This window comes from Mobula birostris, chromosome 6 (genome assembly GCF_030028105.1).
Source record: "Mobula birostris isolate sMobBir1 chromosome 6, sMobBir1.hap1, whole genome shotgun sequence".
Lineage (NCBI taxonomy): Eukaryota > Metazoa > Chordata > Chondrichthyes > Myliobatiformes > Myliobatidae > Mobula > Mobula birostris.
In genome coordinates, this window is record NC_092375.1 from 136,803,080 (window position 1) to 136,815,561 (window position 12,482).

The 12,482-nt window shown below is 41.4% G+C and overlaps 1 protein-coding gene across 5 annotated transcripts in view; it reads right to left on the reverse strand.

Moving 5' to 3' along the window:
* raph1a (Ras association (RalGDS/AF-6) and pleckstrin homology domains 1a) overlaps positions 1-12,219 on the reverse strand; it is a 206,489-nt gene extending 194,270 nt beyond the window's left edge. For all 5 annotated transcript variants that reach the window (XM_072261418.1, XM_072261416.1, XM_072261417.1 and 2 more), the window contains exon 1: positions 12,098-12,219. The gene's annotated coding sequence lies outside the window, so the exon portion shown is untranslated. The remainder of the gene's footprint in view (positions 1-12,097) is intronic.
* Between the last annotated feature and the right edge of the window lie 263 nt (positions 12,220-12,482).

Below are 12,482 nucleotides of genomic sequence, written 5' to 3' on the forward strand. Positions count from 1 at the left end.
ATCTATTGGACTTTCCAAACAAACATTCAATTTACCATGGAGATGGAGAAGAATGGTTACCTCCTGTTCCTGGACATTCTAATACAAAGTAAATTGGACGGTAGCCTTAGGCACGACATCTATCAGAAGCCCACTCACACAGACTTGTACCTCAACAATAACAGTCACCATCACGTCTCCCAACAGAGAGTGGTTCTTTTTAACCATGTGAAAATTATTTCTGACCCGGAGAATCACCACGAGGAAAAAAAGACAATTACGTACAACGTTCCTACAGAATGGCTATAAGGCAAAGGAAATCATTTGGGGCCCTTAAAGAACCGATGGAAAAATCAAGAACCCATAGCTATTGCCCTTCTTTCCTATATTCCCATGGTTTCTGGAAGGATTGTCAGGATTCTGAATAAATAACGGATTAATACCAACCACAAAACCATAAGGAAGCTTAAATCCCAGCTTACACCAAAGATGACCTGGGATTTCCTATGAATGCAGAGCAGTGTATATCAGCCAGACAGGGTGCATAGTGGAAACCAGCATCAAGGAGAACAGGAGGTGTATCCGTTTGGGTTATCTGGAGAAATCAGCGGTAGAACATTGCATATACAATGACCACAGGATTGATTTTGACAGCGCAAAACTACTGCGCTGTGCCAAGGACTTTTGGGACCACCTGGTGAAGGAAGCCATTGAAATAAAACTAGAGAATAAAAATTTTAACAAAGATGAAGGTCTCGCTCTGGGTAAGAACTGGAATACAATTTTATAAACAAGGCGGGACAGCGGAAACCTGACTGTTTGAGGACTAACCAATCAGGAGGAATGGACGAGAGTTGAGTATATATACCACCGGACTTGGCGTGCCTTGGCACCATACCCAATGAAGATGATGGTGCTTATCATCGATACATTAGATTAGATACATTAGTTAAAATCAATACCAGTACCCAGCTGGAAGCCCAAGAAGAGGTTACGTGTCATGTACACTGGGAAAGCACCAGATCCTTTTTCAGTTATTTCTCTATTTACAAAGCTTTGATTTACAAAATTTTCACTGACATTTTTCTGTAAAGCCTTTCTTTCTTAATGAAGGAATGTCTTTACTTAAGAACAATAATCTCCATTCTTTGATGACTGCATATTTAACTGAAGTATAACTATAATGAACTTTGGTCTCAACACCAATTGCATTCTATTTACTGCTCAACCAAAGCTTCTCTAGCTTTCTAAGTACTGTTATTCAACACAGTAGACAGTGTACAAAATTACAAACTACTAATGTTCAATGCTTCTAAGTTGCATTTAAATCATTATATTCTAAAAACAATTTTACATAAATGAATATTATTTTCCATATGGTCTTGGAGAAACAGCAGCACATCTTGAGAGTCAGATAGAGAGTTAAAAATACCTGGGATTGCAAGCAGGAGGAGAAAATGGATAATATTTTAAGACAATTCTATGTGATGAATCACCAGTTAGTTTTTTCAAACATTTAAGATCATACACAACAAAATATTAAAACTTATCAAGTGAATTTTTAGTCTTTAACTACTTTCATTGTACTTTTTTTTCCTCAGCTGAGCATTCTGGGCAACACTAAACTAGCTGAGGCAGCATAATTCAAATCATTGTTGAAACGCCTGCTGACAGAAATTATCCAGACTCATAAATAATTTCTCTTTGGTTTGCTCTGGAACTAAACTCTACAAGTCTAGATGAGTGGAATTTCACATTTTAAATTTATGTAGTCCCTCAAACCTGCAATCTTTAATTTCCAACATCCCTACATCAGTCCCCTAACTTTCCATTCCTCCAGTGCCCTTGAATATTTTATTGAGCATCCACAGCCCTCTGAGATGAGATTTCTGAAGATATTTTAAAAATTGTAAAAACCTTACCTCATTACTAAATAACTCATCACATTCAAGTTCTTCACTCTCCAAGTCAAAAGAAATAATATCACATCTCATTCTTCTCAATGTTCATAAGTGCCCTCTCACTCACTCTCTGCCTCAATGGTCATCTAATTAAGATGTCCCAACCTAGAAATAATCTGAGTGATTTGAGACTGCACAAAAGAACTCCTAGGATTGGGGGACTATAATTAGAGGACTGCCTCTTGGACAGAATACAAATTGAAAATAAATAGTTCAGTTTCAAATTGGCAGTCTGTCTCGATCCTAATGGGCTGGAGCCTGAGCAAATTACAATCTATGTTAATAAATGAAAGGACTGAGTGCAACTCACTTATGATCGTTGGTAACACAAAACTGATTGGAAAAGTATGCAATTTAGATACCAACAGAGAGAATTTTCAAAGAAACCATTCCCTTTGTGACATGCTGGCCCATTCTTCCATCTTAACCATTCATTCACATTCTTTTGTAACTTTCCTATGCAACTGCAGGACATGCAACATCTGCCTGTTTACGTTTGGCCTTTCAGACAGTCCAGGGACCTAAACAGTTGAAGCAGAAATTCATTTGCATTTTTCCGAATCTTGTGCACAGCACTCAATAGTCATAATGTGGAGAAATCAAATGCAGATTGAGGGACTGCTTTGCAAAGCTTCCTAATGCATAACACTTTAATTCTCCTTCCCATACTCATTCAGATCCATCTTTTTGTGCCCTCTGGCATTCTCCTTACAATGCCTAATGTAAGCTTGAAGAAATCACCTCAAATTTCTACCCAGGCAAGATGGAGCTCTACTGTGAGTTCTACTACTTCAAGTAATTCACTTTCCTGTTCATGTGAGAACTCATCAGCCCATCTGTGATACCAGCTATTTTTTTCTCTCCACCACCATAGTCCGACCTGCCAAATTTATCCTACGTTACAGAATTTCTCAACTTTTTCATTCCTTTGTGTTTTCACTCTCTGTGCCCTCATTTCAGAAATTTTGCATTCTTCTTTCAGACCTGCCCCCATTAAATGATCAAATAGATGATCTCATTTATAACTTATTCCCAAAGCAATTGTGGCCTCACCTAACTTTAGATATGTCCTTTGCTTATTCATCTCCGTCCTCTTTACAACTTAAAATCAGCTTGTTTTCTCATTTGCACCAATTTGATAAAGAATGTTCAATCAAAAATGCTGCTTCTCTTCCCAAAGATATCTGACTTGCTGAGTGTTTCTAGCACAAATTTTATTTCAGATTTGCAATAAATCATTATTGATCTTTTTTTTTGGTTTAAGCAGTATGATGGCCTTTTAGTGCAAGGGAGTTAAGAGTACTAATGTTAAGCCATTTGTATTCTGTAAATTCCTTGGTCTTCACCCCAAAAGGTTCCTTAAGATTATTATAGCCAGGGGTGGTAATGGGGACAAGCTCCCACTACCTATTAAGTGCTTCCATGGCACCTCAAATAGCCTCTGACAACCAAGTCCAGCTCCTGGCCTTTACGCATGGCTTAGCTACTAAAATAGTTTCTACTAAAAGGAGATGGGGCAAAAGCGGATTACTGGCACCTTAAAGCCAGTTGCTTTGGCAGATGGGGCTTGTCAGCTGTGGTTGGCAGTTCATTTTGAAGGAAAACTCTGATTTCAAAACTCCAGTGCTCTGTGGCTATACCCACTCATGGGGAAGGCTTCAGGAGTAAACACTGAACTAAAGGAAAAATACTTTATAGTCACCAAACAATTGATACTAGAACGTACAATCATCACAGCGATATTTGATTCTGCGCTTCCCACTCCCTGCATTACAAATACAAAATATTAAAAATAGTAAAAATTAGTAAATATTAAAAATTTAAATTATAAATCATAAACAGAAAATAGCAAAATGGAAAGTAAGGTAGTGCAAAAAAACCGAGATGCAGATCCGGGTATTTGGAGGGTACAGCCCAGATTTGGGTCAGGATCCATTCAGCAGTCTTATCACAGTTGGAAAGAAGCTGTTCCCAAATCTGGCCGTACGAGTCTTCAAGCTCCTGAGCCTTCCCCCGGAGGCCGGAGCTGGAGTCCCTACGGCAATCCTACATTGAGTTCAAAGCTGACTGCCAACTCCTGCGACACTGCTGGTACTAAACTGTATTGGTTTCTGCCGTTCCTTTGGGTTCATCCGATGCATGCAGAGAAGGAGCTTGCTATATGGGCAACAGCTTGCTCTCCATATCGTACGACACAGGCTTGTGTATCTAGACAGCTAGGACACAATATCCATGGTCAACTCTGGCTGATGGAGGCCCTCACTCCAAAATGATATTGTCAATAGCTGTACATATTCTTCAGAATAATTCCTGAAGATTAATTGTGCAGAGAGTTGACTAAAATAGGCCCATACTTATTCAGAAGAATTAGATTCTAACACCTTATAAAGTGGTAAAAAAAATTGTACACTTCGCTCCTGCGTCAGTCTACCCAATGCTTTATGGAGCTCAAGCTTGATCTGCCCACTCTAATAATTTATAGCTCAGCCATCACATATTTTTCCTTAACTCTCTTACTTACTAATCTTGCTACCTTCAAAGAACATGGAGCTAACAAAATCTCTAAAGTACTAGAACATGGTACTAAAAGTACTTCTGGAACAAATTTTTATCTCATCTCTCCAATCTGGAGAAGAAAGTAGGCTAGGGGATTACAAAGATACAAAAACAATGACAAAGCTAAAGAAACAAGACTGACTGGGATAATGACAAACAAGTTTCTTACTTTCTCCAAGAAATCAATCATTGCAGAGATCCTTAATCATCTTTAACTCCTCCCAGAGATGCAATCCAGCGCCAATCTCATGGCCTATCAGTGGCAGTAATCCACATCCTCCTATACGCTTCAAAGACATAACCTAAAGTAGTCACTTCATAGCACTGCAGAAGTACCACTTACACTGCTTCCATGCAACTCTCCACATCCTGATTAGAAAGGCTAGCTCTGTTATAGGAGTCAAACTGGACACACTGGAGGCTGTGGAAGAACAAAGGGTCCTACGGAAGATCCTAACAATTCTGGACAATGTTTCTCACCCTCTGCATCCACCGTGGCTAAACAGAGGAGCACCTTTAGTAATAGACTAAGACAATAGTGCTGCTCCAAAGAACGCTATACAAGGTCATTCTTATCATCAGCCAATAGGCTCTATAACGAGTCAACCTACAGATGGGGAAGCGATGACCCCTCCTGTTAGACTGTTTGTGGTAACTTATTTTTTTACTTCACTACTTCACTTCTAATATTTATATCGGTGCACTTTTAATGCTATTGTGATACTGTAATTTCCTTTGGGATGAATATAGTACCTATCTAACTTGTGGAACTCCCTGTTGCGTGATCACTCAAGGTAGAAAAGATGCCTGATACTAAACACCAAATTGTGGCAACAGTAGCATGTAGAGGCCATACAGAATGCGTGAAAACATGCGAACATTATCCCAAACAATTCAACCCTTTGGTCAAGCACTGCCTCCCCTATCTACTGCAGAATCTGTGATCCCATATGGATTCTTCCACTAACTTGGATCCCACAGAACTGGCTCAGAAGCAAGTCACCTTCAACCTTGACGGGCTGCCGAAGAGCGACAACCTGATAGTTTGTGAGCATCACCCACAATTGTAGCCATATGATACATAGTGCCAACCAATGTCTGTCACTGACAAAAGACAGTCAAATGTCTCTTGACATTCAATATTTAACCATTGCTAGGTCCCCACTATCAATATCCTATTAAGACTTTAGCAGTTTTCGAAGTCATAATGTCCTACCCCAAAGCTGGCATAGTTAGCCAGCATATGGGAACTTGCATATTACTTCCAAGCAATAGACTACTCGGTCTTGAAAATATTACCAGTGTAGTTTCAGTCTATTTGCTACAATCACTGCCCAAAATCACTACAATTTACCAGCGCATAAAACATTTAAAAGACAGTTTGCAAGATAGTGGCATTTACATATGGGTGATAAATCTTGAGATTTGCTCAAATATCTTGCAATATGAACTTTCGGTCACCAATTATATGCAACTGTAAACCCCAGTCAATGACATCAAAGTTAAAAAAACTTATTCTGGAGCTCTTCAGCATCACTGCAAAACACCAATAATGATGCCTCAAAAGTCACTATCCTTTGTAGTAATGTGGTATTTCCTACTTAAAGAAAATTTCCTGTCATTTCAAACTCCTTTAATCCATTCTGAAACATAAAATTCATTCTAGTTTATATAAAGGTATAAAATAATACATCATGTTATAAATCTAATATATTACCTATCAATTTCCCCAAACACCAATCACCCTTAATAACCAAATGTCGATCAGCACATTGCAAGACCTCATCGTTCAGCAATTCTACCTCATCACTTTGTCAGAAGAGGATGAATACAAATACAGTTTGCACTACAAACAAACCAAGATAATCCTTGTGCAAGTTAATACCAAAAATCGGAAAGGCCTTTGAGTTGCTCTGGATTTCAAATCTGGCTATACTAAAATGGATTGAGACTGTTTGAGAAAAGACAGTGGGAAATTGCCAGTGGTTTAGAAATAGCACATTTTTTTCATAAATAAGAGTGACTGAATTATCAGTAGCATATACAAGTCAGTGATGACACTAAGGAAAATTTTCTGTTGATTTTTAAAGTCCATATTTTTAGCATATTGGTGAATTCACCTCCAAGAGTCTGCAAGAATGTTCTATTAGCCACTCACTCCCATCACAATAAGTTTTTAAAGTCACAGCGTGCTCCACCATGCAACGTTAAAAACAGAAGATGTCATCAGACTGCTCACATTTTCCCTGCTATTGAGCAAGATCTTAGCTGATCTTTTATTTGGTACCACTTTCCTGCACTAATGACATACATCTTTATATCTAATAATCCGTAATCTGTCTTGAAAATACTTGGTAACTGAGTTTTCTAAACTCTACTAGGTAGATAAGTTTTTCTCAGCTCTGTCCTTACATTGAGACTGTGAACCCCAGGGTTCTAAACACCCCCTACCGGAGAAGAAAGTTCCACATCTACCCAACTAAACTCTGCAAGAAATCAATTGCACTGTTCCTAGATGTTCCAATTTAAAAAAATCATAATCCACTACTTGATACAGAACTAATTTCCCCACAAAGTTTGAACTGACACTTACGAGGAAATGCTACAATATTCAGAATCCTGTCCGCTGAAGTACACGTAACCCTCTACCCTCTCAGGTATCATGGGGAACAGAATCCAGATGAGCTAGCAAATATTTGCTCCATAATCAACACCACAAAATCAGATTGCCTGATCGTTATCAGAATGTTACTTGCAAGTGACCAATTGCATTTCCACAACAGTAATTACACACTATTTTACATTCTATTAAGAACTTTGGAGCAAGCATAGTCAATAATAAGATGCTGTATTAATGCAAAACGTTTCCTCTTTGGCTAAGATATTTTGGGACCAAAGCCACAATTTCACAAATATCTGAACAGCATAGTATGTCCAGGTTTTGGTTACTTACTTTAATCAAGTTGGTTACAGTCAGAAATAAAGGTTTTACATGCTCAGGAACTAACCTTAATGCCATGACTGAAAAAAAAAGGATAAATAAAAAATCATAGTTCAAACTTTATTAAAGTATGACAGCACTGGGGTTATACTAATTAGAAAACCAGAGGTCTCGATAATTTCACATTCCAATGTAGCTTTTTATTAAATGCAAAATCTAGAATAAAAAAAATCCAGCACAGACCAGAACCATTGTAAAAACCAATTTGGATCGCTATGGCCTTATGTATATCTGCCTTGTTTACCCAATCTGGACTAAGTATCTACAGATGCATTCTCAACTGCCTTCTGAAATGGGAAAGATATCCTTCTCCATTCAAAAGGCACATAAAACATATCAATAACTCATAGGACAATTATAAGAAAAGCTTTTACCCACATATCCCAATAACACATCATCCAGGTTGAGACATGAACTGCTGAGGGAAAATGCAACAGCCGTCCCCTGTGGGACCAGTTACCACCTCCAGGGGAAGAAAGAAAATGAGGAGTGTAATTTACAAGAGGAAATAAGCAAGAGTACAGGCTAAATATAGGAAAAACATTTTCTCAAATACAAAAACTGCTGCTATGCGACCTGAAAAAAAGTAATTTTTCAAATGCAAATCAGAATCTGAAGCTATTAAAGGGAAACTTCTCAAGAGGTTAGACACATTGAAAGTTAAAGATTAGAAACACAAATAATAAATTCTAAAATCAGAGGCACATTAACTTCGACCCAATGGAAATACTCAAACCAAAATAAAATTTCTATCTGGTCAACTTCTATCTTGTTAATAAATAAAGGGCATTATTAGAGTCAGAATACTACACAGGAAAAGGTCACTCAGCCTATCTAGTCCATACCAACCCAATATTCTGCCTTGTCTCATCCACCGGCACCTGGACAATATCTGTCCAAGCCCCTAATCCATGTGTCTATCCAAACTTATCTTAAATGTTACAATTCAGAATCAGAATCAGGTTTATTATCACCGGCATGTGACGTGAGATTCGTTAACTTAGCAGCAGCAGTTCAATGCAATACATAATACAGAAGAAAAAAAAAGTAAATCAATTACAGTATATGTATATTGAATAGATTTTAAAAATGTGCAAAAAAAACAGGAATACTGTATATTAAAAAAAGTGAAGTAGTATCCAAGGGTTCAATGCCCATTCAGGAATCGGATGGCAGAGGGGAAGAAGCTGTTCCTGAATTATTGAGTGTGTGCCATCAGGCTTCTGTACCTCCTACCTGATGGTAACAGTGAGAAAAGTCCTTAATAATGGATGCTGCCTTTCTGAGACACTGCTCCCTGAAGATGTCCTGGGTACTTTGTAGGGTAGTACCCAAGATGAAGCTGACTAAATTTACAACCCTCTGCAGCTTCTTTCAGTCCTGTGCAGTAGCCCCCCTGCCCCCCCATACCAGACAGCGATGCAGCCTATCAGAATGCTCTCTACAGTACACCTATAGATGGACCCATGTCCACCACTTACGCTGGCAGCTTGTTCCACACTCACACCACTCTCTGAGTGAAGAAGTTCCCTCTTGAATATTTCACCTTTCATCCTATTCCTATAGCCTCTAGTTCCAGTCTCACCCATCCTCAGAAGGAAAAAATTCTGCATACATTTACCATATATAATCCCTCATAATTCTGTATACCTCCAAGATTTCACCTCATTCTCCTGCATTCAAGGGAATAAAGTGCTAAATTATTCAACCTTCCTCCGTAACTCAGGTCCTCAAGTCCAAGCAACATCCTTAGAAATTGTCAAGTTTATTAAAATCTTTCCTGTAGATGGGTGAACAAAACTACACACAATACTCTAAGCTTGGCCTCACCAATGCCTTGTACAACTTCAATATAACTTCCCAATTCATGTAGTCCGTGCCCTCATTGCAAAAGCATAGGCGGACCCCATCTACCTGCGACACCAGTTTTAAGGAATTAAGGATTTGTATTCCCAGATACCTCAGTTCCAAAGCATTCCTCATGCCCTATTGTTCACTGTGTAAGTCCTACCTTGGTTTGTCCTCCCAAAGTGCAACACCTCACACTTGTCTGCATTGAATTCCATCTTCTGTTTTTCAGCCCATTTTCCCAGCTGGTCAAGATCACACTGCAATCTTTGATAGTCTTCCTTGCTGTTCACTACACCCCTGCATCATACATTAGCCACAGACCTCCATTCGGAGAGACAACCCCATCGACTACCACTCTTTTGCTACTCCGGTTGAGCCAAAGTTGAATACAGCTGACCACATATTAAATATATAGAATTTCTTTTCCTTATAGATTTTAGAATGATATAAATACTACGCTCCCACTGAAGATTTATGATAATACTGGAGGAAAGTCAGTCCACAATCTACTCCTGAATAAAATCCAGTGATTCCTGGTAAAGAGTATTTGTAAACATCACCTCGGGATAGATTGCGATTAGCGCTGCCAGTAACTTGCTAAGCACAAAACAAAACTACATTGACTAGCAATTGAAAAACTGGACCTCAGTTTGAGGCCATGATTTCAAATGAGGGAGGAACAAAATTGACATTGACAATATTAAGAAAATAACTTGAACACAACATCAAACTTATTTTCAAAGTAAACTATGCAACCCAAGCTCAAAACCTGAAGAATAAATTGACAAAAAAAGTTCTATTTAAGCAATCATGATAATGAACACTGCAAATATTAGATCACCCACACCCCCACAGAGCCAAAACAGTTCCAAAACTCTTGGATCTGCAGTTAGCAGAATTGAGCCTCTAGCCTAAGTGCACAGCCAATTGAAGTGTTTCTTGTTCCAAGCAACAACCCCAAGGACCAGATGTAAATTGGAATCACTTTTTCTGGATGTGTAACAGATGTTTGACATTATTGTACTCAATAGATTTGTGACTTGCAGATTGTGACCAAAGACAGTTGCTTCCAGGGCTGCCAAAGATACACACCCCATGCCATTTCCTACCGCAGTTATTCCAACAATTACGACTGCATTTGGAGTTGTGCAGTTGTCTAATTTAAGAAGCATGTTTGCAGTGACCTCATTCAATCAACTGAGACAAGTTCCTCTGTGGTGTCAGGAAGGCAGAGCTCACTCTGTCATTGGCTTTTAGTGGAAGGGTGTGCAAAAGATGTGCATTAGCACCCCCAAAGAATGGTCAATGATATCCAGTGATTCCTGATAAAGAGCATTTGTAAATATCACCTCAACCACCATTGTCTTTGTGAGTATTCTCTGCCCCTCAGTTCTGGGTGCGTGGGGGGAAATGAAAAGGGCAATATGTTGCCCTTCAGTGAAATGAGAGAAGAAACTCTTGTATTCCTGCTACTGCCTGTAAGGAGTTTGTACGTTCTCCCTGTGACCGTTTCCTCCCACAGTTGGTAGGTTAATTGTCATTACAAATTGTCCCGTGATTAGGCTAGGGGTTAGATCAGGGGTTGATGGGCAACATGGGCTCAAAGAGCCAGAAGGGCCTATTCCACGCATGCTGTATCTCAATAAATAAATAAAATTTCCGTGGACAGAAGGAAAACAGCCTCTGCCTGAGTGGGGGGAGGGGTGGGGGAAAAAAAGGAAGTCACCCATCTGTGGTCCAGGAAGTGAAGAAATATTTGTCCACGTGAGGGAGACGTGAGCTGGGAAAAAAATCTGTCCCTCTGTACCCCAGGGAGTGGAGGTGAGGAATCCCTTGCCTCCCAATGGCCCGGAGGGGTGGGGCTAGACCATCTCTGGCCCTCAGTAATTGGAGGCAGCTCAGTGATGCAAGGATGGGACAATCCTCTGCCCCACAGCAGCTGCCTGTGGGTGAGTAGCAAGGGGAAAAGTAGTATCCCTGTTTTTCAGAGGTGTATGAGGGGAAACTGATCATTAGCAGCCAGAAAACTAGGAGAGGGTGGGAAGAATCACTGTCCCACAAGAGCTCAGAATGGGGGGAAAGGGAGTGAAAAAAGAAGTGAAATATTTCTCATTGCCGGAGGGAAGGGGTGGTGTTGGAGGAAAACAAATCTCTTTTGTGCAGGAAACTAGGAAAGAAGAAATCTGTCCCTCAGTGATTCAGAGAACGGAAGCCTCTCAGCCTGGAAAGAGATAGAACTTAGGCCCCATGCGACTGGAGAGAGTTCGGTGACCGGGGAAGAAGGGGGAAATCTTTGTCCCTCAGTAGCCTGGGGACGGGTGGCGTGGTCTCCGTCTGTCAGTGGTGCGGGATTTAGGACCCTCAACTGGCCCAAGGAGGTGGTGGTGGGGGTGGGGGGATGTAGGGTGGGAGATGAAATATCTGTGGTGTCCGGAGCGGACCGGGGACGGTGAGTCTGTCTCTCGGTGAGCCGGGAAAGAGGCCGCAGTCTCCGTCCCTCAGTGGCCCACGTAGGGAGGGAGAGGTGTCACTACATCGCGGCCGGGGAGAAATATCGGTGTCCGACGGCCGGAGGATCTCCGTCCCACAGCCGCCAAGGGCCGGTAGATCTGTGCCACGGTGACCCAGGGACTGGCTTTTGGGTGGGGTGGGGTGGGGTGGGATGTGTGGCTTGCCACAGACACCGCCACATCCCCATTGCCACCCCCCGTACCACCAAACGGCGGCCACCCTCTTCCCTTCCACTCACCGCCTGCCTGTCCCCGCCGCCGCCGCCTCCGCCTCGCTCTCCCCGGTCCGGTCCGGTCCAGTCCGCGCCGCGCCGCGCTCCGGCCGAAGTGACTTATTGTGTGGCGGCACTTCCGGTCTGCCACCCCTCCGCCACCGGCGCGCCCCCGCCCGGCCACGCCCCCTCCCCCCTTAAAACGGCAACGCCGCCACGGCGCTGGTTATGGGCGGGTGGGGAGCTGCTGGAAGGAAACGCCTGGGGCGTGATCGCCACACTTCGGATTTACGCACCAGTCAAGAACGCACAGGGGTCTGGAGATGCTGGAATGTGGAATAAGACAAAAGCTGCCGGATGAACACGGCGGGTCGAGCAGCAGCTCCGGGGCTATCTCATTTCAGATCGAGAC